At 37.9% G+C, this 20,907-nt stretch overlaps 1 long non-coding RNA gene across 1 annotated transcript; it reads right to left on the bottom strand.

Annotated features, from left to right (window-relative positions):
• Positions 1-11,650: 11,650 nt before the first annotated feature.
• Positions 11,651-17,296, bottom strand: LOC116558838. Its single transcript, XR_004272186.1, has 2 exons — positions 15,743-17,296; positions 11,651-11,996 (listed from the first exon to the last, which is right to left on the bottom strand). It is a non-coding gene; the product is annotated as an uncharacterized LOC116558838 (long non-coding RNA).
• Between the last annotated feature and the right edge of the window lie 3,611 nt (positions 17,297-20,907).

The raw sequence follows: 20,907 nt of genomic DNA, 5'->3' as shown, positions 1-20,907 counted from the left end.
CCTTGCTGAAAGATCCCTTGTCTCAGTGCTAATTTTTCTTTGCGGCACTGAGCATCCATTTCCAACACCTGTCAAAAACAGAAAGGATATAGGTGGCAAGGTGGGTTTCCCACCTTCATAAAGAATAGCTTCAAAAACATGTTTGCCTATAGTAATTTATCTGTGTCTGGCTAGCAGAGCCCCAGCCTAGATTCCTTTTCCCTTAAATGCCTTACCTGGCTAAGTGAAATTTCTTACTTGGAATTATACTTTGCTCCATGGACCAGCTGTGGGGGTATTTGTATTCTTCCCGGAAGGTTTCTTGATAACTCTTTACTCTTTACGTTGGTATGAGCTTTATAAGGAGGAAAACAACAATTTTCAACCATAGTGTTTTCTTTGACCCATTCTCACTGTGTAGAACCAAACCCTATGTTGCCCATTGCTGGAGCCAATTCTCCAGTGATTCCAAGTAAAGGACTACTGTAGGATTTCACTGAAACCTAACAATATTTGAACATTTTAGAGTTTAGAAGTTAGGGTGCAGGGCTTTTACAACCATCTAGAGTCATCCTCATTTAATGTTAAAATATCTTACTTTTACTCCCATATTAGAAATAAAAACACAAGGTATGTCAGGACCCGGCATAGTACTAGCTCTTCATTTATTCCACCTAATAACCTCCAATAACCTTTACCACCACTCCCTTCTGTCCTGCCTTTAGAAATAGGTCATCTTCATTCCTGCTTGGGCTCACAGAATTGGTGTGAAAGGCAAGGTAGCATTATGAAAAGACAGGTTCAAGTAAGACCAGTTATACAGCTGTCAGAAGACTTAACATTGAAGCCTGTTAAAGCTCTACGTGTTTATTATGTGACTGTCATAGCTTTTTTTTGCAGAGAAAACAATGAGCTCTGCAAAGTGTCAAAAATATTATCTCTGTCACCCAGCTTAGTGACACTGAATGGCCTAAGCATCCACCTTCCAGAATACTTAGTTCTTGGCAATACCTTTTTTTAAAAGGAAAGTTTGGCCAGGCCTGGTGGCTTATGCGTGTAATCTCAGCACTTTGGGAGGCCAAGGCAGGTGGATCACCTGAGGTTGGGAGTTCCAGACTAGCCTGGTTGACATGGTGAAACATCGTTTCTACTAAAAATACAAAAAATTAGCCAGGCCTGGTGGTGGACACCTGTAATCCCAGCTACTCGGGAGGCTAATACGGAAGAATCACTTGAACCTGGGAGGCAGAGGTTGCAGTGAGCCAAGATCGTGTCATTGCATTCCAGCCTGGGCGATGAGAGTGAAACTCTGTCTCAAAAAAAAAAAAATTATGAACAAATTATGAACAGTTACTGGATGGAGTCCTAAGTAATAGTTACAACCACCCAAATTTCAACATTCTGAGGGGAAGGAAGCAAAGAAATCCACTATGCATTTACTCAACTTAGAAAGGGGATCTATGATAAAATTTATGTATTCCTAAGAAAAAGCAAATATGTGAATTTGTAACTTACTGAAGATTATTTTAAATAAATAGCCGCATTTGTTGTGTTCCAGTTGCTTTATACACACCATACCATTTCACCAACAATACTCCATGAAGTGACAATAACTACCCACATTTTACAGACAAGGAAACAGGCTGAGAGGCTGTTTACCAAAGTCCATTCACTAACTCGTGACCAGGCCAGAATCTAAACCTAGTTTGATTCAAAAACCTATACTTCTCCTGTCCTACCATACTACTTTCTTTTTATTGGAATCAGCAAAAATTTCTTATGTGCAGAGGACAATGAACTAGGTATTTGGGGAGGTGATTTGGGAACCCAGGGGCTTATGGTGTAAGCAATAGTTCCAAAGCTTCATACTTGATCTACCAGAAACTAGCTATGTGTCTTCAGCTGAGGCACTGTGCCTCTCAAAGGCTTATTTCTGCATTGATAAAAAAGCATTTGGCAGTAAAATAGTCTATATAGAGCTTCCAATTCAAAACAAGCTTATGTAATTAAGTCAAAATACAAAATAGGTTCATGATTTTGTCAGAGCAAAGGACCACGGCTTTTGTCCCAGGAACCACACAATGATGAAATCAAAGACTGTTTAATAAACTTTCTTAGTACACAAAAACACACTAAGTGTCAATACTTGCGTCTGAGAATCTATACTCTAGTAGGGAGGTTTTCCATGATAAATGCTATACAAATGTCACAACCAAAGTGGTATAGGGCTTCAGAAAGGAGAGAAGGCAGCGTGGTAATTGGGGTGGGGAAGGCTAATGGCCTGGTGAGTCAACTAAATATGACAAATATTAATGCAATAGGGCAAAAATAGGGTAAGATACTAACAAAGGTTTGGGGTCAGGAAAAGGCCCATTGATTCCAAGAGCAGTAAAGAGCTTAGGGACAGCATGGAGAACTGAATTGAGGCAATGGAAGAAGAGGCTGAGAGACAGGCTGGGAAGAGACTTGAGAGAGCCTTAAAGACAAGGCCTGTGCCTTTTACACTATTTAGAAGCATTAAAGGACTGTGGACAGTTGTATGGAGGAAGCACATAGGTAATTTGCATAAAAGATGCTGGAATGGGAATGACTGTGTAAGCAAAGATCCAATTTAGCTAACTACGATAGTCCAGGTGTTTAAGATTAGAGAACAAAAATGTGTTTAGTTTTAAAATTACATTAAGGAGTTACAGTCCTGTTGCTCTATAAAACTCCTGATGCAATTGTTATAGACTTTTGAGTTTCCACTCTTGCTCTGACCAAACAAGTTTCAAAGTGATAACCCACAGAATGTGGCAACTAATTAGATAAGGAACAGGGGGGAAAAGATGTTAAAGATGACTTGGAAGTTTGGAATTTGTGAGATTAGGGTCCCTATTTAAAAGAGCTACCCATTCCAGAGTCAGGAGGTAATTTAGGGAAAGAAGAACAAATTCGGCTTTACACTTGTTGAATTTTAAATGCCTTGGCAGAGTGTCTATGGGGAGATGTCCAGCATGTAACTGAAATGGAGGCAAGATTGAGCTGGGGTGGGTGGAGATGTGGCTGCAGGCAAGATTTGAACCAAGGGAGTATGTGAAAATAGAAACGCAGAGTCTCGAGGTATGAGACGTGAGGAGCCCGACGTTCGACAGTACAAATGACAAAGAAAGGGAAATGAGCCGGTAGTGGAAAGGAAAGAGGATTGTGCAGTTTCCTGAAAGCCAAGGGAAACAAAACTGTGAGCAAATATCACCCTCATTGCAAGTGAACCAGCTGGTATTTAGGGAAGTTAAGAAACTAGCCCCAAACTGAATAGCAGTATAGGGCAGTAGTACTAGGACTAAGGATCCTAACGCCTCTGTTAGACTGCCCAGGCATCATTCTTTCAGGAAATCTCCCTTGCCATGACATCATGCCTGGTACCTTCCTCTATGCTACCAAAGTACTCAATGTGCCTATCTGTTCCTCACATCTAAGGAGCCAGTTTATTTCATATTTACATTCTAACTCAGCGTAGATTTATTCCCCACTTAACATAAAATGGCCGATGGGGGGGACTTTATATTGAGGCATTTTTGTCATGCAGCTGCAAATACAAGCAATTCTCCTACACAGAATAAGGGTATTTTTTTAAAAATAAATGAAAACAAATGAGTGGACTCTGCTGTTTCTTATACGTGAGTTCTTTTCTCCAATAATTCACCAATCAAGGTATCCGTGTATTGCAGCAGACATGGTAGTTTTTTTCACTAGGCGCAGGATCAGCAGGACCTCGGAAAACATGGCCTAACGCCATGTGACATGTTCACGATGAGTTGGCATCCTGCCCTGCAGCTGGTTTTTCTGTGCGTGTGAGAATAGGCTCAGCAGCCAAGTGAAAATGCAATGTTTGACTTATGTGAGCAAATATTTCTTGGCTAAGACCTAGTTTTCTGAGACATCAGTGAATTTTTGCTACCTCTACTTTGGAGGTAAGGGCAGGAACACAAAAAGAGAGTGTGTGTGTGTGTGTGTGTGTGTGTGCGTGCATGCACACACATGTGAGACTGTGTTCATGTGTGAACTTCAAACAAATCTTATGAATGTTTCATATAACAAGACTTGGCCAATTTACATGAAATCTATAAAAATAGACATGTCATGACATACAATTTGAAAAATCTGTAAAAGCAATATAAAATTCTCATATATTAGCAGGGTGGAGATCAGAAGTTGTTCTCCTTATTCATTCCCCACCCAATAGTATTTTTCCTTTAGGAAAGATTAGGTCATTTACAAAGTTTCAGAATGATTTAAACATTGGATTCTTTCCCTACCTCCACTGAGTCCCATCTGCAGTTTGTTTGCCTTGGTTAATCAGCTTGCAAGTTAAGAAGCAGATTTACAATTTAAAGTTATTACAATTGCACAAGGGTATGGAGGAAAGAAAGAAGCAATTCGCATTAAAGGGATCACCTTTCATTGATACTCTCACTTTGAGACCCAACCTTGCTTAACCATTCAGCAATGCCATGAGTAAACTACTATTACTTCCATTTGCACATGTTGGAACAGGTTCAGAGGGGAAAATGATTGGGTAAGACAATACAGATGGCAAAGCTAAGCAAAATTTGAACCCGTAGCGGGGAGATCCCATAAGAGCCGAGGCAGGAGCAAAAGGCCTCAGCCTATTTCCATATAAATAATGAAGAAGAAAGTAACAAAGAAGACATACATGAGGCCAACAAACATGAAAAAATGCTCATCATCACTGGTCATTAGAGAAATGCAAATCATAACACATTGAGGTACCATCTCACACCAGTTAGAATGGCGATCATTAAAAAATCTGGAGACAACAGATGCTGGAGAGGATGTGGAGAAACAGGAACACTTTTATACTGTTGGTGGGAGTGTAAATTAGTTCAACCATTGTGGAAGACAGTGTGGCGATTCCTCAAGGACCTAGAAATAGAAATTCCATTTGACCCAGCAATCCCATTACTGGGTATATATCCAAAGGATTATAAATCGTTCTACTATAAGGACACGTGCACATGAATGTTCATTGCAGCGCTGTTTACAATAGCAAAGACCTGGAACCAACCCAAATGCCCATCGATGATAGACTGGACAGGGAAAATGTGGCACATATACACCATGGAATACTATGCAGCCATAAAAAACGATGAGTTCGTGTCCTTTGTAGGGACATGGATGAACCTGGAAACCATCATTCTCAGCAAACTGACACAAGAGCAGAAAATCAAACACCGCATGTTCTCACTCACAGGTGGGTGTTGAACAATGAGAACACATGGACACAGGGAGGGGAGCATCACACACTGAGGTCTGTTGGGGGAAATAGGGGAGGGTCAGTGGGAGGTGGGGAGTTGGGGAGATATAGCAGGAAGAGAAATGCCAGATATAGGTGATGGGGAAGAAGGCAGCAAATCACACTGCCACGTGTGCACCTATGCAACAATCTTGCATGTTTTTCACACGTACCCCAAAACCTAAAATGCAATAAAAAAAAATAAAAGAAAGTAACTAGAAATATAACTGTAGTAATTAGTTATTCATATGTGATCTTAGTTATTCATAGGCGATCTTAATTCTTTTACTAATGCCTCTCAGGTCAGAAGTGTGAACCTGGGGTTACATTGTGAAGTGAATGACACTAAGGCAAGATGCTCTAAGCCCTCTGTCATGCCCGCATAAGGGTTGCTGCAGGGCGCCTCGGCTGTGCAGCAGTGCCAGTGCTGTGAAAGCGCCTGCTGTTTAGCTAGCTAAGGAAGGAGACGTCCAAGATGGCTGAGACATCTCCTTCCTGAGGAAGTTTGGAGAAAATTCCACTTCTCCAAGCTCTTGTGGTGAGGCCTGACGACTGTCAGGCAGGCCCGCAGACATCCGGGGGCTTAACTGTCCACGTGGTGCTGTGCTTCAGTGCTCACGTTCCATGTCTACTCTCATGTTCCGCTTCTGCACCTGGTTCCTTTTTTCTTAGAAAAGATAATCAGTAACAGTAATATAAATCTTAACGTTTTAGTTCTTTCTTGATAACTATGGAAAAGGTGCTGATGCATTATGCTCCTTACCACACTTTGGGTGCCAGAAATTCCTGAGCCCCTACCTGAATGACAGATGACGTACTTGACACTATCACTGCCATGCCCTACCCACCCTGTCCCCAGATTTACAACTCTAAAAGTGAGAGCATCCCGGTATTCAGGGCCACTGCTGGTCTCCGAGATTTGGGTAGCAGTGGACCCCTGGGCCCAAACTCTCTTTTCTCTATCTCTGTGTCTTGTGTCTTTTATTTCTACAATTTCTCATCTTCACACCAGCTGGGAGGGGCTCATAGAACCCTGTGGAGGGGGACCCTGTAGAACCCAGGTCTGGGGAGATTTAAAATTATGCTCCTTCTGCTCTATGTGTTACCTTTTATTTGTTGGTGCATAATGAAGAAGAAAGGGTTTCTTGATCTTTCTCAAAGTATTCATTGGTGAGTATTTTCCTAGCACTGTTCTTTCGGTTGTCAAATAAAATCCATTTACATAAATGATGATCATTTCTCTAGAATAAACTGTACTTTCTCATATAGCCAAATGTTCTGCTATGAAGAAGGGAGTTTACTTCAAACAAACAATAATTGCAGGTTTTGTTTAAAACACTTCTGTTTCTCAAGGCCCCCATCTAATAGCATCTCCCCTATTATTTCTGTGACATACTTTCCGCCTGATGTTTCCAAAGCACGTGGCCTCATTTTGATGTCACTTAGTAGATTCAGCCCAAAAGTCTATAACAATTATGTCAGGGTTTGTTTGTGTGTGTGTCAGGGTTTGTATGGAAAAGAACGAATTTGGAAAATACCTCAGTAACTTCTTATATAAGACACTTAACCATATGACTTGATAATCCCATTTCTAAGTATAGACAAAGGAAAAATAAAAATGTCTACAAAGATTTGTACATAAATGTTTATAGCAGCTTTATAACAGCTACAAGCTGGCAACAATTCGTAAATAGCCTGAATGGTTAAACAAATTGTGGCACTTCCATACAATCAACACTACTTCCCATTAAAAAAGAACAAATTATTGATACAACAATAAGAATGCATTTCAAAAACTTGCTGAACGTTGGAAACTGGGCACATAGAGTGCATATTATATGATTTTATTTAGATGAAATTCTAGGAAAAGAAAAATCAACGTATGATGATAGAAATCAAAGTAACGACTGGAGTGGGGAGTGCAAGAGGGTAGGAGAATCTACTGCAAAATGGCAAAAGGGAGCTTTTGGGGGACAAATGTTCTATCTATTTATTAGGGTAGTGGTCACATGGTATGTCCATTTGTCAAGACCCATTAACTGGATACTTTGAATGTTACTATTTGTTTTATGTAAATTATACCTCAGTGAAGTTGATTACAAATCACAAAATAGAATCAAAGTTTTCAGATGTGGAATTTGTGGGCTTTGGCAACAACAAGTCAACGGGGTCATATGTCAAGGATAGCACAGCCAAATACACCTTTTCTCTTTTTGCCCCCTAATTTAGTCAATCAGTTTGAAGTAGTGTTAACCATGGATGTGAAATAATCAGAGCCCATAAAGAACAACATGAATGGACTTTGCTGACATGCAAAATACTGAGTTGTTTTATATATATGAGAAAATTGGCAAAATCACAAAACAATTATGCATATTGCATTGGCCATTTGATGTGGATAGTATAATCCCAGTTGTTTACTGTATTCTGAGAGGTGCAGTGTTGAATCAGAATGCTCACCAATTACCAAGCCATCCACGGGAGCTTCTGATGCAACTTCCCACCAAAGGATAACCAAGGAGATTCCGTTCTCCATACTGTTTGATCCCAGCCTGTTCTTACTGCTCTGTCTGAAGAGCTAGTGATAGGTTCTCAGAGCTGCTAAGGTAACTTTATGTATCTTTTCCACAGCACCTTTCACCTGCTCAATGAATCCCCATGAAATCTTGTGCCAGGATAATGTGGCAGACAGAAATAATGACAGCAACAATTTAGATGAATGCAGGACATCCCTGGGGTGTTTTTCACTAACATCTCATTGTGAGATAGGTGTTATTATCATCTTCTAAATGAATTTCAATGATTCTCTAACAAGTCCAAAGTCACACATCTAATAATAATCAGGGTAAAGCATAAACCCACATCGTCATCTGTCTGCAGGTTTTGTGCTTAGCCCATCACACCACCCACACCTCACAGTAAACTACAAAATAAAAAGCAGATTCCTGCAAGCACCATATTTTAAAGGGTGTGGTGTATTTGTTGTGCTCACTCCAAGCACCAGAAGTTTACTGTGTCCTTAGGTAATGTAACTGCCCAGCAAATTCTTCTTGCCCACTGCCCAGTTAGAGCTGATTTATCCAGATGGGAATTACAGTAGAGAAAGTTTAATACATGTAGAGCTGGCTAAGTGGGAGACTGGAGTTTTATTATTACTCAAATCAGCCTCCCTAAAAATTCAGTGGCTAGGGTTTTTAAAAGATAGTTTGGCAGGCAGGGGGCTAGGGAATGGGGAATGCTGATAGGTTGGGTCAGGGATAGAATCATAGGGAGTCCAAGCTGTCCTCTTGCATTAAGTCAGTTCCTGGGTGGGGGCCACAAAAACAGATGAGCCAATTTACCAGCCTGGGTGGCACCAGCTGGTCTATCAGAATGCAGGTCCTCAAACATCAATCTTAGGTTTTCTAATAGTAATGTTATCTATCAGTGCAATTGAGGAGGTTAGAAATCTTGTGGCCTCTGGTTGCATGACTCCATAATTCCTCATCTTGTGGCTAATTTTGTTAGTTGTGCAAAGGCAGTCTTGTCCCCAAACAAGGAGGGAGTTTGTTTTGGGGAAGGCTGTTGTCATCTTTGTTTCAAAATTAAACCATAAGCTAAACTCCTCTCAAAGTTAGTTCAGCCTATACCCGGGCATGAACAAGGGCAGCCTGGAGGTTAGATGTAAGATGGGGTTGGTTAGGACAGATTTATTTTACTGTCATAATTTTCCTATGTCACATTTTTCTTAGCGTCATAATTTTTGTAAAGGTGATTTCAGTAATATAAGTGGCTCAGATATATCTTTGTAATAATGTCTGCAGATTCCATTGATTCAGAAATTTAAGATAATAAGGTGCATTCAGAGAATAATATATCTATGCTTCAGAATGGACTGTGTCCATTTTACCAGTTAGTTTAAATACATGTAAACAAATTTAAATGCAATATAAAATGCACTCAAATGTAGATATAACTAGAATGTCATTCTGATGTTATCAAACAACAAACAGTAGTTATGCCTGCTTAGATATTTTTAACGCTATAGTTACTTTCCATATGTCATTATCAGTTCCCCTTCAGGGACAGTGTGGTTACAAATGATCATTTTGGTGCCTCATTAAAGTTACAGAATTTAACCATTTCATGCCCTCTTAAATAGACGTTATTTTTAAACTGTTTAATTCTTTCATTCTCCACTATTTTTCTTAAGATTTTTAGCTGGAAAATTAGCCTGAGGAGGTAACCCACAATACAGAAAATAGATTTTAGGCCAAGAGATATTAGGCTTATGTAAACAGAATTTATAATGTGCTTAAATATCCAACTACACAGGAATGATTAAAAACCTTTTAGTACATAGACACATACATTTGTAAAGAAATATGAAATGTTTTATTAAAATTTTTAAGCAAGAAGAAAATTATATATTCTATATATAATCTGATGATCAATTGTAACTGTGTATAACATGGAAACGAAGTTATTCTTAGAAAAGATTTTAAAAAATAACCAAAATATTAACTAAGGCTATGGGAATAAGCTTAATGATTTTTTCTATATATATTTTTTCCATATTGAGCATGCTTTATTATTATATCTAGAAAGTTTTACTTTCATTTAAAAGAAATTCTGCCAGCCGTTTCATAATCATAATAGGTATTTGATTATGCTGTATGGTAACTTGTTGAAACCTAGAAACTCATTTTTTGTAAGGCAGATACTCTTACTTGAACTTTTTGAAAACTGATTCCCTTTTAATTATATCTATTCTTTCTAGTTTGAAGAACTTTTCTCCTTGGTAGAAACATAAAATGCAAATTGCTTTTATAAGTCCTTGTGGGACTTCTCATCCAGGATCCAGCCAATTCCACTCTCACTCACCTAAGTCTAGTTTGAGATCTTGATAGATCTTATCCAGACTGCCACAATAAGCTGTTACTTGTTCTCTTCCTGTCAAATGATTACATGCACAATGTCCAGATTAAGCATACATGCTCAGTAGTTACTTCCCGTTTACACAGTATAAAGTCCAAGCTTCTTAGTCTGCTTTCAAGGCCGTTTATAATGTGATATAGGCCTTTCCTGCTTTGCTCTCACAGATTTTATTTGTGGATGAACAAAATGTGCTCTGCTCTGGTCAAATGACCTTCCTTGCTGATCTCTGGCATGCTATGGTTACCACCTCTGCATGGTGATTCACTTACAAGGAATGCCCTCCCCACTCAGCTGGTCCAATTAAAGGCTTCCTTGGCTATTAGTCTGAAGGATTTACACTCTCTCCTGAGCTCCTAGTGTAATACAGTGATTTCCCCTAAAGTATGCTTGCATTTGTTTGTGATATCTCTATCAGTATTACGTTGAACTGCTGTTTAAATCATGTAAGTTTGTTTAGCTCTGTTTCTTCTTCTTCTCAATCAGATTATACAGCAATTTGACACAGTGGATAGCGGCACAGACTCCCAAGCCTCCTGCTTGGGTTGGAATCCTATCTCCCTCTCTTATGAGCTCTGTGACCTGGACAAGTTACTTTATTTCAGTGTGCCTCAGTTTCCTCATTTATATAACAAAATGGAGATAATAGTGTCTATCTCATAGAATTAAAAGAAATAATATGTAAAGAGCTTGGGACAATGCCTACTGTACATTTAACATCAACTAAATATTAGCCACCATAACTGTTATTAGAAGCTATTTTAGTGTAAGGATTATGTTTCATGTTTCTTTATATCTTCCACAACCTTTAGAAAATTTTTACTAGGGACTGATGGGTAAAGATTTATATATTTGTTGACTGTTTTATCAATAAGACTAATTTTTGTTAATAAGACTATCCCCATTTGGCAAATCTTGGGGACTTTATTAATACTCTGTGGTGTATCAACATAGCATTAAGTGCTGTAAATACATTATTTTACGAAGTATTCACAGCAATTCTTTTCCCATATGGCTTTTATATGTGGTTTTTAAATTTTAACTTTAGTTTATGTATGTGTATGTATGTGTGTAGGCAATTTAAAAAGCCAAGTAGTACTTTAAGGACATGAAACAGTAGTTCCCCAACCCAGCATCCTTCCATAAAGTAGAAATATTCAGTATTTTTAACTATATCTTTAGATATATACCTTAATATCTTTATTCTTCATGTCTTACTATTTCTTCATCAATTTAATGGTATTATCTGTTGACTTCCTGTTATGAAGATTATAATTTAACTCTCTTAACATTTCCAGTTCCCGCATATGCTTTCCTCTCTCCTTCATCCTTCCAGTTTAATTAATTATAGTTTGAAATTAGCATTGTATTTATCTTATTGGTACTATGTAAAAATTGTTAACAAATTAGCATATAGTGCATTATTCATTTCCTTTTTTTAAATCAAGTTCTTTATACTTCTTTTAGTTGGCAATTGCCTTATTCTGTTGTTTCTTCATTTTTTTAAATACACCTTTTGCTAACTTTGCACAGAACCAGGTACTTCCTTGAAACGTGGTCAAAGACATTAGACAAACTATGAGTTCCGTTTTTTTTCCTTCTTCTCTTCAGAGTGCAAACCTCTTGTAGCTCTTCATTGTCTTTCACCAATCTGGACTTCTGTCTTCTTGGGACTTCCTGTTACTGTCATCCTGAGAATTACCTTACCACTTTTGTTATTATTGTTGGATCTCTGACTTCTTGAATTCTTGTCTTCCTTTTCTCATATTTCTCCTCATTTTGAAGGTGAGTGTCCTCTAATAGCTTCCTGGAAAAAAAGGAGCATGAGAGGTTAATTTTCTTTTTTAGATTTTTTAAATGACTTTAAATTCTGGGGTACATGTGCAGATCATGCAGGTTTGTTACACAGGTATACACGTGCCATGGCGGTTTGCTGCATCTAGCTCCCCATCATCTACATTAGGTGTTAAAAGGCTTTATTCTGCCCACAAACTTGATTGATAGTTTTTCTAGGTTTTAAAATCTAAGTTGAAATAATTTTTCTTAGGATTTTGAAGGCATTTCTCCATTGGCATCTAATTGTAGAATTACTTTCAGAATATTAATGTCATTCTGATTCTTGATTCTTTGGGTTTGATCCACTTTTATTCTGTTGAAAGTTATGGTTTTTTCTCTGTAAACTTGGGACTCTGAAATTTTATCACAATGTCCCCTGTGTTAGTCTTTTTCCATTCACTGTGCTGGACCATTCAGTCTAGAAATTTGTGTCTTCCAATTTTGGGAACTATTCATATATTATTCTTTTGATAATTTTTTCAGTATTCTCTTTTTAGAACTCTTATTAGGCAGATTATTAATCCCAGAACTCCTATTAGTTCTCTAAACTTTGTATCTTTTCTATTTTGCTTTCTCATCTTGTTATATTTTCTTAAAATTTCTCAACTTTATCATCTGTTGCTTCTATTGAACTTTTATTTTTGCTCTATTTGTAATTTCCATGAACTCTTACTTATTCTCTAAATATTTTTCACCAGCATTATTTACTCATTTAACATACATAGTATCTTCTTTTATATGTGATGATATTAATTATACAGGATTTTGTTTTGTTTTATTCATGGTTTATTTTCTTCTGTTTGCACTCTGTCTTCTGAGTTTCTTTTTGTCTGTATTTGTTAGTTTTGTTCTCTGTATTTCATGTTGGAGTCTTCCTCAATGTCTTATTATCCATGACTTTTCCTTTAATATTTACAAATGAGACTCCAGAAAGCTAGTTGTAAACTGTGTGTGTTTCCGGGTTGGCTTAAGTGTAGGGTTATTGGATTGGGAACTTGAGTGTTGGAAAGAACCCCATATGTTATCATTTGAAAGTACTTTCTCTTAGACTCATTTATTTCCCTAAAAAAATCCTCTGAAGTCTCACCTGGAGTGGAACAGAGAGTATAAGCCTAGCTACCAACATTCTGGGATCTTAGTCTCACCAGGGAGTATGGGTCTAACCATTCAGTGTTTGCCTTTCCTACCGTTTTTCTTCAACTGTCTGGTATCCTAGAGTTGAGAACTACTCTGATTTTGATTTTTCCATTTAATGCCCCAGCCTCCTCTCTGGGTAGGGGAGAATAGTCTTGTAAATGCTCTGCATAAAAGAAGGGTTCTTTGGGTCTGTTGACTTTATATAGACTTTCAACTGATCCTCCTATTTTCAGTTTAATTCCTCATCTCAAGAGGTTCTTGGTGATTCCAGTTTCTGAGCCTTTCTGAAGTTCTGCAGCATAAACAGACTGGCTGCGGGCAGGGAGCTTTTAGCTTTCAACATTCTGCTAAATCAGTAATCATTTAAACACCTGCCTGCATCTCCTATGCTGTTTATTCTTTTGTGTTTCATGCCTTTAAAAAATTCTTTTTAATTTTAGTTAAAATGACACTGTCATTTTAGTGACATTTTGAGAAAGAGTGAAAATAAATGTGAATAGTCACTTATCATTTTTCAATAGAAGTCACTGTATATATATATATATATATATATACACACATATACTACGTATATGTGTTACTGCTTAACAATTTCGTGAAATGCTCTCTATTAGCAACTTAAAAACAGAGACTCCTTTATCAGCCAATATTAATTTAGCATCTGGCTAGGAACGTTGACAAAGGTGGATATGTCAAAATAGAGAATAGAGGCACATGTTGAAAAACCTTTGCCCCTGGTATAGAAATGCCTAGCAAATAAGACAAACTGTGAATGAGCTTTTTCCTCTTAAATGGCTTAAAGAGGGGACTCTTCTTAACCAAAATGCTACCTAAAATGCAACAAAGTACATCAACATTTGTCTTTTGCAAAGCCAATTAACTTGTAATTTATATTTTAAGAAATACTCAGATTTGACTTATGTTTCTTAATAAAATTCCTTGACAAAAAGTGAATTCAAGGCCCAGGGTTTGCTGGAGGTAAGAATCCACCTGATAGGACATAGGTTTAGACTAATTTTTAATCCCGAATTTAGCAACTGTTTATCATGCTTCTACTTTGTGCCAGGAACTAGGACCATTGGCCATTTGATACCATTGCTTCCCCATGGATAAAGTAGTGGGGTGTGGAGACCTGTAGGGAATTTTCTTTCTCTAGAGCAGCCAGTCCTGAAGGATCACAGTTGGCTCAATGTATGCACAAAGCACTAATGGTGTAATGGTTTTGCTTCTAATTGAAGTGCTGTTTGACAAAGAAGGTTTTCTCCATTTCCAATATGTTACTGGAGTCTAAGTTTCCAAAAGGTGCTCCCAAAATAAAAAAATTTCTGTGACGGTATCAACGTGTACTTAATGGACAAATCAGATTTTTGAGAAATGTCAGTGGTTTGAATCTAGCAGCTGAAATCTGAATATGTTTCAGTGTTTCTAAGTGAAGCCTTTTCTGCTGTGAAGGACCCACGAAGTCCAGTGTAACTTCAGGATGAGCGGATGTGAGGTGTGGAGGGTCACACTGACAGCCTGCACGCTGCCTCCAGAACGTGATGTGCATTGCTTTCTGGCTCCAGCCCTTCCACCTCAGCTGCTTTGCCCTTTACCTAAGATGTGATTCCTTTGAGTACCCACCTAACTCATTTTACTTCAGGATGCAGATGAACTATTGTCAGCTTCAAGAAATCTTCCGGAACCTTCTCACACACCTTGAACAATATTATATTACAACATTTAACAAAGATCTGTAATTATTTGTTTTTGCCACTAGACCATAACCTTTTAAGGACGAAGATTAGGAATGAGTCATATTATTTCTCCAGCAACTGATGTAGCGCATGACATTTAAGATAGAGTCAATAAACATGAATAAGTGGACAATGAATGACACTGCCAAGAACAGAGATTTAGTTTAGTTCCCTTTCCTTTAACCAGCAATCTTTATCTGGGGGTTATGTATGTCACAGCCATCATCTCATGGGCTTATAATAAAACAAACAAAATAATAAAATAACATATCACTTAGCTATAAATGAATAGGGTCTGTGCATGGCACTTAATATGTGCCATCATAATATTAAGTAATTGCAGGGCGGTACAAACAAACCATTCTACCAGGCACAGAGAAGAATGATGCAGAGCCTAAAACTAACATAAACTCAAGGGGCAGAAAACAAGACAAAAAATATGCAAGCCAGATAACAAACTACATGCCATTTACCAGATTATAGTTCATTTTCCATTTAAAATTTTCTAAAATAAATAGTTAAAAATACCAACCCAGCCTCACCAGTTCCGTGGTTTCTATTAGTAAATGAACATGCTATGCTTTTTCCACTCTGTCAATTTCAGATTATTTCTCTTCTTCCCACTCATAAAGTTTCCCAGCTTCTATGGAAATCATTCCATTGAGCAATATTACTGTTCAATGCCTTCTGCTTGCTGTTGGCTACTGACCTTTCTTCAACCCTGCTTTTGATTTATGAAAACTTTGGGATCCTGAGAGTCTTCCTGTCTGTCCAACATCCACCCATTTTCAGGATGACATCATATCCTTATTTGATACTCTGGTCACTTACTGCCTTAACTTACTTCCATGGACCCCCTCCACTTCAGCCAGTCATTCCCATAGACACACCCTGGAACATGTCATCTCCTGGAATTGTTCCAGTTTCAAAAACATTTTTTTTTAAATGTCAGACTCTCTGAGCATAACCTTTAATTAAATTACTTTCAATCTATCATTCTTTGTCCTCATTGAGACCTTCCTTAGAATTCTTCCATAGATTCTATGGAATTCTATGGATTCTATGGAATTCCTTAGGATTCTTCCATAGATTCTTTACTTTGTATCTTCCTCTCAGTTCCTGTCTGTCTTCATTTCCTCCTCTCCTGATTGACATTCTATGGCCCATCACTTCCTCATTCTTTCCAATGCCCTTAACTTTCCTATCTTGTTTTCCCATTGTACCTGCCTGGGAAAATACCAGGGATAGATGAACCCTACTGTTGCCCATTTCTAAATCTTCGGATGATCTGCTAGAGAAAATAAGACAACCAAATGGACTCTAAACCATCCTAACTGAACTTTGAACACAGCATATGTTTCTTCATCAGCTCTCTGCCCCATCCTCCCGCTCACTTATTTCACACCTTTTTCACTTTTCTCAAGCTTCCACCCTTCCTCTCAATACACCTTTCACTGAGCCTCCATAGATATTGCCGTCTAATTAGCAGATCTTTGTAAGGGGAACATCAATCTTCCTACAAACATACTCTTCAAGGTTAATTTCCCTGGAGTTTTAGGAGAAGGAAGGTTTTGCTTCTCAAGCTTCTGGAAGCTGTTTTTCATGCGTCTCCTAATCTTTCCAAACTCCACCAAAGAAAAGCCTCCCTTGTTGCTGGCTGCCTCCTGGAATTCCTGGGCATGGCCTCCTCCAAGTCCTGTGTGGGTTTCAGCAGAGGAGTGAATGTGAGGCAGGCCACACTTTTTTTTTTAAAACTTCATACATTTATTCCTTGCAATGATATCAGGTAAAGCTATACTAATATATTAGATTTTTCTGAAGAGTTGGTGGTAGACATTCTATTGTATGAGGGAAATTAAATATAAAATAAAATAAAAACAATAACAAAAACACTTGGCTAAATATACTTGTAACCATAGTCTAAGAGAAAATAAGAAAGAAGTCAACTTATTCTCAAGAGGTACCCTCATGAGCAGATTCCATTTAATAGCATTGATCCCTTGTCTTACAGAGCTGCAGGTCAGTCCTACCTTTCGAGAGTTTCTTCTTCTTCAAGCCTTCGCACTGTGAAAATCTGTCCCAATTTAAGAATGCTCCACTACCCACCTTAGGGATTCGATCTGGCCATGGGATCCAGTCCCCAATCCCCAGGCAATGCATGTGTGGAAGTGATTCAAAGGAAAAATTGCCACATCCAGGAGGAAGGAGGTTATGTCTATCTTATTCAGTCTTGTAATCTAAGACCCAGCACAAAGCTTGAAAGATAGTAAGAGTTCAATAAGCATTTGAGGCAACAAAGAAGGAAGTCATAATGAAGACAGTCTCAATGTTGACTTTGCCTAAGTTACATATTGGATATGGTTTGTATTTTCTCATGGCAAATGCAGCCAGTCCTTGGCTTCAATTCCTTTTCCTTAGCCTCCCATCTAGTCCTTTTGGAGATCAAGTGAGCCTCCTACAAATGTTCATTTATTCTTGGTCAGGAAGTTCTTGGCCCAACTATGACTAGCAGAATAATTGTGGACTCTGCCATTTATCAGTCATCCTTGCAGAGTGCTGTATTCCTGACATTAACCCCCACCCCTACACTTAGTAGTAAATTAATATATAGTTGAACAGCAGGAAACAAATTAATGTTAACATTCACCTATAATTTATGAGCACTACTCCCTCTCTGGTAGCATAAAAACACAGCTTCATCAAAGAAGCTTAACATTTTGAGAGGCAGCAATTTTTTATATACCTAACTAATGGATAAACTAAGAAAATGAGAAAAGGAAGTCGGCACTATACTTGATAATAGAGCACACAGCTTTTGACTCCCAAATGTCTGCTCTAACTGCAAGACCAGAAACTCCCACTGCGACCTACTAGGACCTGTGCAAAATAAACAAACAACATTTTAGCTCAGAGGAACTAGCTGAGCTATCTGCGTAAGACAGAGACACAGAGAATCATCTGTTTGAAGAGAGATTTTTTTTTTTTTTCCAGAATTCTGGGCTTTTCAATATCTCTATTTTCTAATTATTTCACTCTCAGACTACAGTTTGTCTGAAGTTTCCATTTTTTCTCCTCTTAAAGACTATTTTTGGTCTCAGTTCCACATGTGGCTCTGTGTGTGGTTGCTATGTGTTATAATAATTGATGTGACACTTTTTCACATTGTTGGTATGGGAGAATTTTAAAATTTCATATGTAAATATGTAAAAGTTAACATAGAATTTGTACAGATTATTATAAAACTGTTATTGGATTTATTGTGAAGCATACTGACTCTCATAACTTGACCCAAAAGTGTTCCTGGGCCCGCATGGCAGGTCTAATACTAGGTTTTATGGTCAGTTCCTCAATTGCTATCAGTCTGAACCAGTGGTTTCCAACCCAGTATTACAACTCATTTTGAACATCAAAACCTGGATTCTTGTATAAATAGTAATTTTACTTTTTAGTACCCTTTAATTAAAAAATATATAATGATAAAAAGCTACCACAAACTCAGAAATGCTTTTAAATCATCCTGATTATTAATAAAAATATCATCCATATACTTTGATAAGTATTAGTCTATTAATTTGTCCAACAGAAAATGGTTTCACTAAGCATGAAAATTCCTAGATCCCTTCAAATTCCTGCAACCCCTCATGGGGACTCAGGGTTGCCCTCTTCTTTTCCTTTTCTTTCAGTCTTCATTTACTTCTGACATATTGCCAGTCTCCATGCAGACTACAAAATCACATTCTTCTTTACTTTTTTCCAGTTGCACTTTCATTTTCATGAACTTCTCATGTCCATTCTTCGGTATGTTCTTTTTAATTCAGTAAGTTCCGATTTAACAAACTTTATTGAGCACCTATTATGTGTCAAGTACTATACTAGACACATCCATGCATAATTTCATTTAACCTGACAGTAATTCTTCATAGTAACACTTTGAGGATGTTATTATATCACCACTTTACATAGGAGGAAATTAATGACTTGATCAGGTTGCAAAGTTTGTAAGTAAAGAAACGTGACTCCCAAACACTCTCTTGGAGGCCTCTAGTATTTCCACTGTATAGAATCTGCTATTGCATGTCATAGTACTCTCAACACCTATGTGAATCACATAGCAAGGTAATAGCTCTTCCATACCAATTTCTAGTCTAGGTGCTAGATGAGAGCAATAAGATCGAGTTCCTCATATCAAGGTTCTTATAATCTAATAAATGTAATGAAGTTGTAGATTTTTAACCCATATCCCATTTGCCCTGAGAATACTCTTGTCTCTAATCCTGATAACATCATATACTTTTCTGTTGCATTAGGATTAGAGACAAGTTCTGTTTAGAAATAACTCCAGGAATAGTTTTTATATTTTATTTTCTTATTGAAAATCAGTCAGATTTGCTTCAGCCTCAAAGAGCATGCTTATGTGAAATTAAATGAGCATGGGCAGCAAGCTGCAGTTTTTTGTTTTCTGAACAGGAAATGGGTTGAAAGGATGACTGAGCACACATAAAAGCAACCTGTTACTGCAAATGTTATTTATCGGAACTTTTAAACAGTCAAGTTTAGTTCCTTCTTATTCACATAAAAGGGATTTACTATATAAAACCAGATTCATAGAATAAAAGCATGCAGAATCAAATTGTAGAGATGCTATCGTTATTTCAAATTCAGCACCTGCTAACATCTTGCTAGGAACATGTGGCCTCTGTGGAAGTCTTTGTAACCAGGCAAACATGACATTGCCATGGCATTGTCTCTTGCAACAAAATAAGGCCCCAGTGTCTTCAGGGAGTTGAGGCCACTTTGGACTTCAGATCAAATTGGAGGCTAAAGAAGACAACCGTAAAGCACACCAGAGGCATATATGCACTCAAGCGCCCACAGATAGAAATATGTGGCTTCCACCGTTAGTATTCTATGTGCGTCATTTGCTCTTCTGCTAAGGTGTCTATTTTGTCTTTTGACAGAAGAGTAGGACTCTGAGAGCAAATATTTATCTTGGAAAGCATGATTAGCTTTTTATAACAATGAGGCAAACAACTCAAAAGAAATGAAGTAAGTCTTAGAGGTGGAAAGCTGTGTCTTTTCTGGCATGAGGAAAGGCTTATGTATGGAAGAGTGAACTGAGCAAGCGGCAGCAAGTATGCAGAAACTGGGTGTAGTTTCAACAGTGGAAATACTGAGATGCGAAGATGGAAATCATTCAGGCATGAGCATGTTAGGGCAAGCGTTGCCAAAGCTCTTCCACATTTTAAGTTTGTATGAAAATACTGCCAGCAGAAAAGAAAGGAGGACATTTCTGCGCAGCTGAGACTTTCATCTTTCTTTTAAACGAGGTTCTCTTACTTCCCCAATACTTCCTAGTCTGGCACAAAGTTCTGAGCTGAGAATCAAGAAATGTGAGTTCTGGTATCAGATCTCACGTTAACTAGTAGGCTTACTTTAGGAAAGCCAAAGAATAATAGAATTACAGCCTTAAAAGAAACGTTAAAATTTTCTTAATCCTATCATTTCATTTTACAGCAGCTGTAATGGAGCTGAAACCCATCTGTGCTTTGGTTTTTCCAGTCTGTTGAATGCGTTGAATTCCCCTGCCTCTATCAGAGAATTGTAGTGAGGATCAAATGAAATAGGAGGTTTGACCATATGTTCTCCCTTATGAGTGGGACCTGAACAGTGAGAATACATGGACACAGGGAGGGGCATAACACATACTGTGGGTTGGAGGTGGGAATGGCAATATGGAGAGAGCAGCAGGAAAAAGAGCTGATGCATGCTGTGCTTAATACCTATGGTATGGGTTGATAGGCACAGCAAACCACCATAGTATACTTTTACTTATGTAACAAGCCTACACACCCTGCACATTTATCCTGGAAATTAAAACGAAATAAAAAGAAACAGGAGGTGTCTCACTCTCATAACCTCTTTCTTCACTGAATTTGCTATTTAATGTTAGTCTTATTGTTTCATGGATTTTGTTCTATTTTTTAATTGTCTAGGCTTGTTTGTTACACT

Source organism: Sapajus apella, unplaced genomic scaffold (assembly GCF_009761245.1).
Source record: "Sapajus apella isolate SASKATOON/1434 unplaced genomic scaffold, GSC_monkey_1.0 scaffold22, whole genome shotgun sequence".
NCBI classification, from domain to species: domain Eukaryota; kingdom Metazoa; phylum Chordata; class Mammalia; order Primates; family Cebidae; genus Sapajus; species Sapajus apella.
This window is presented reverse-complemented; position numbering and strand designations above follow the sequence as displayed.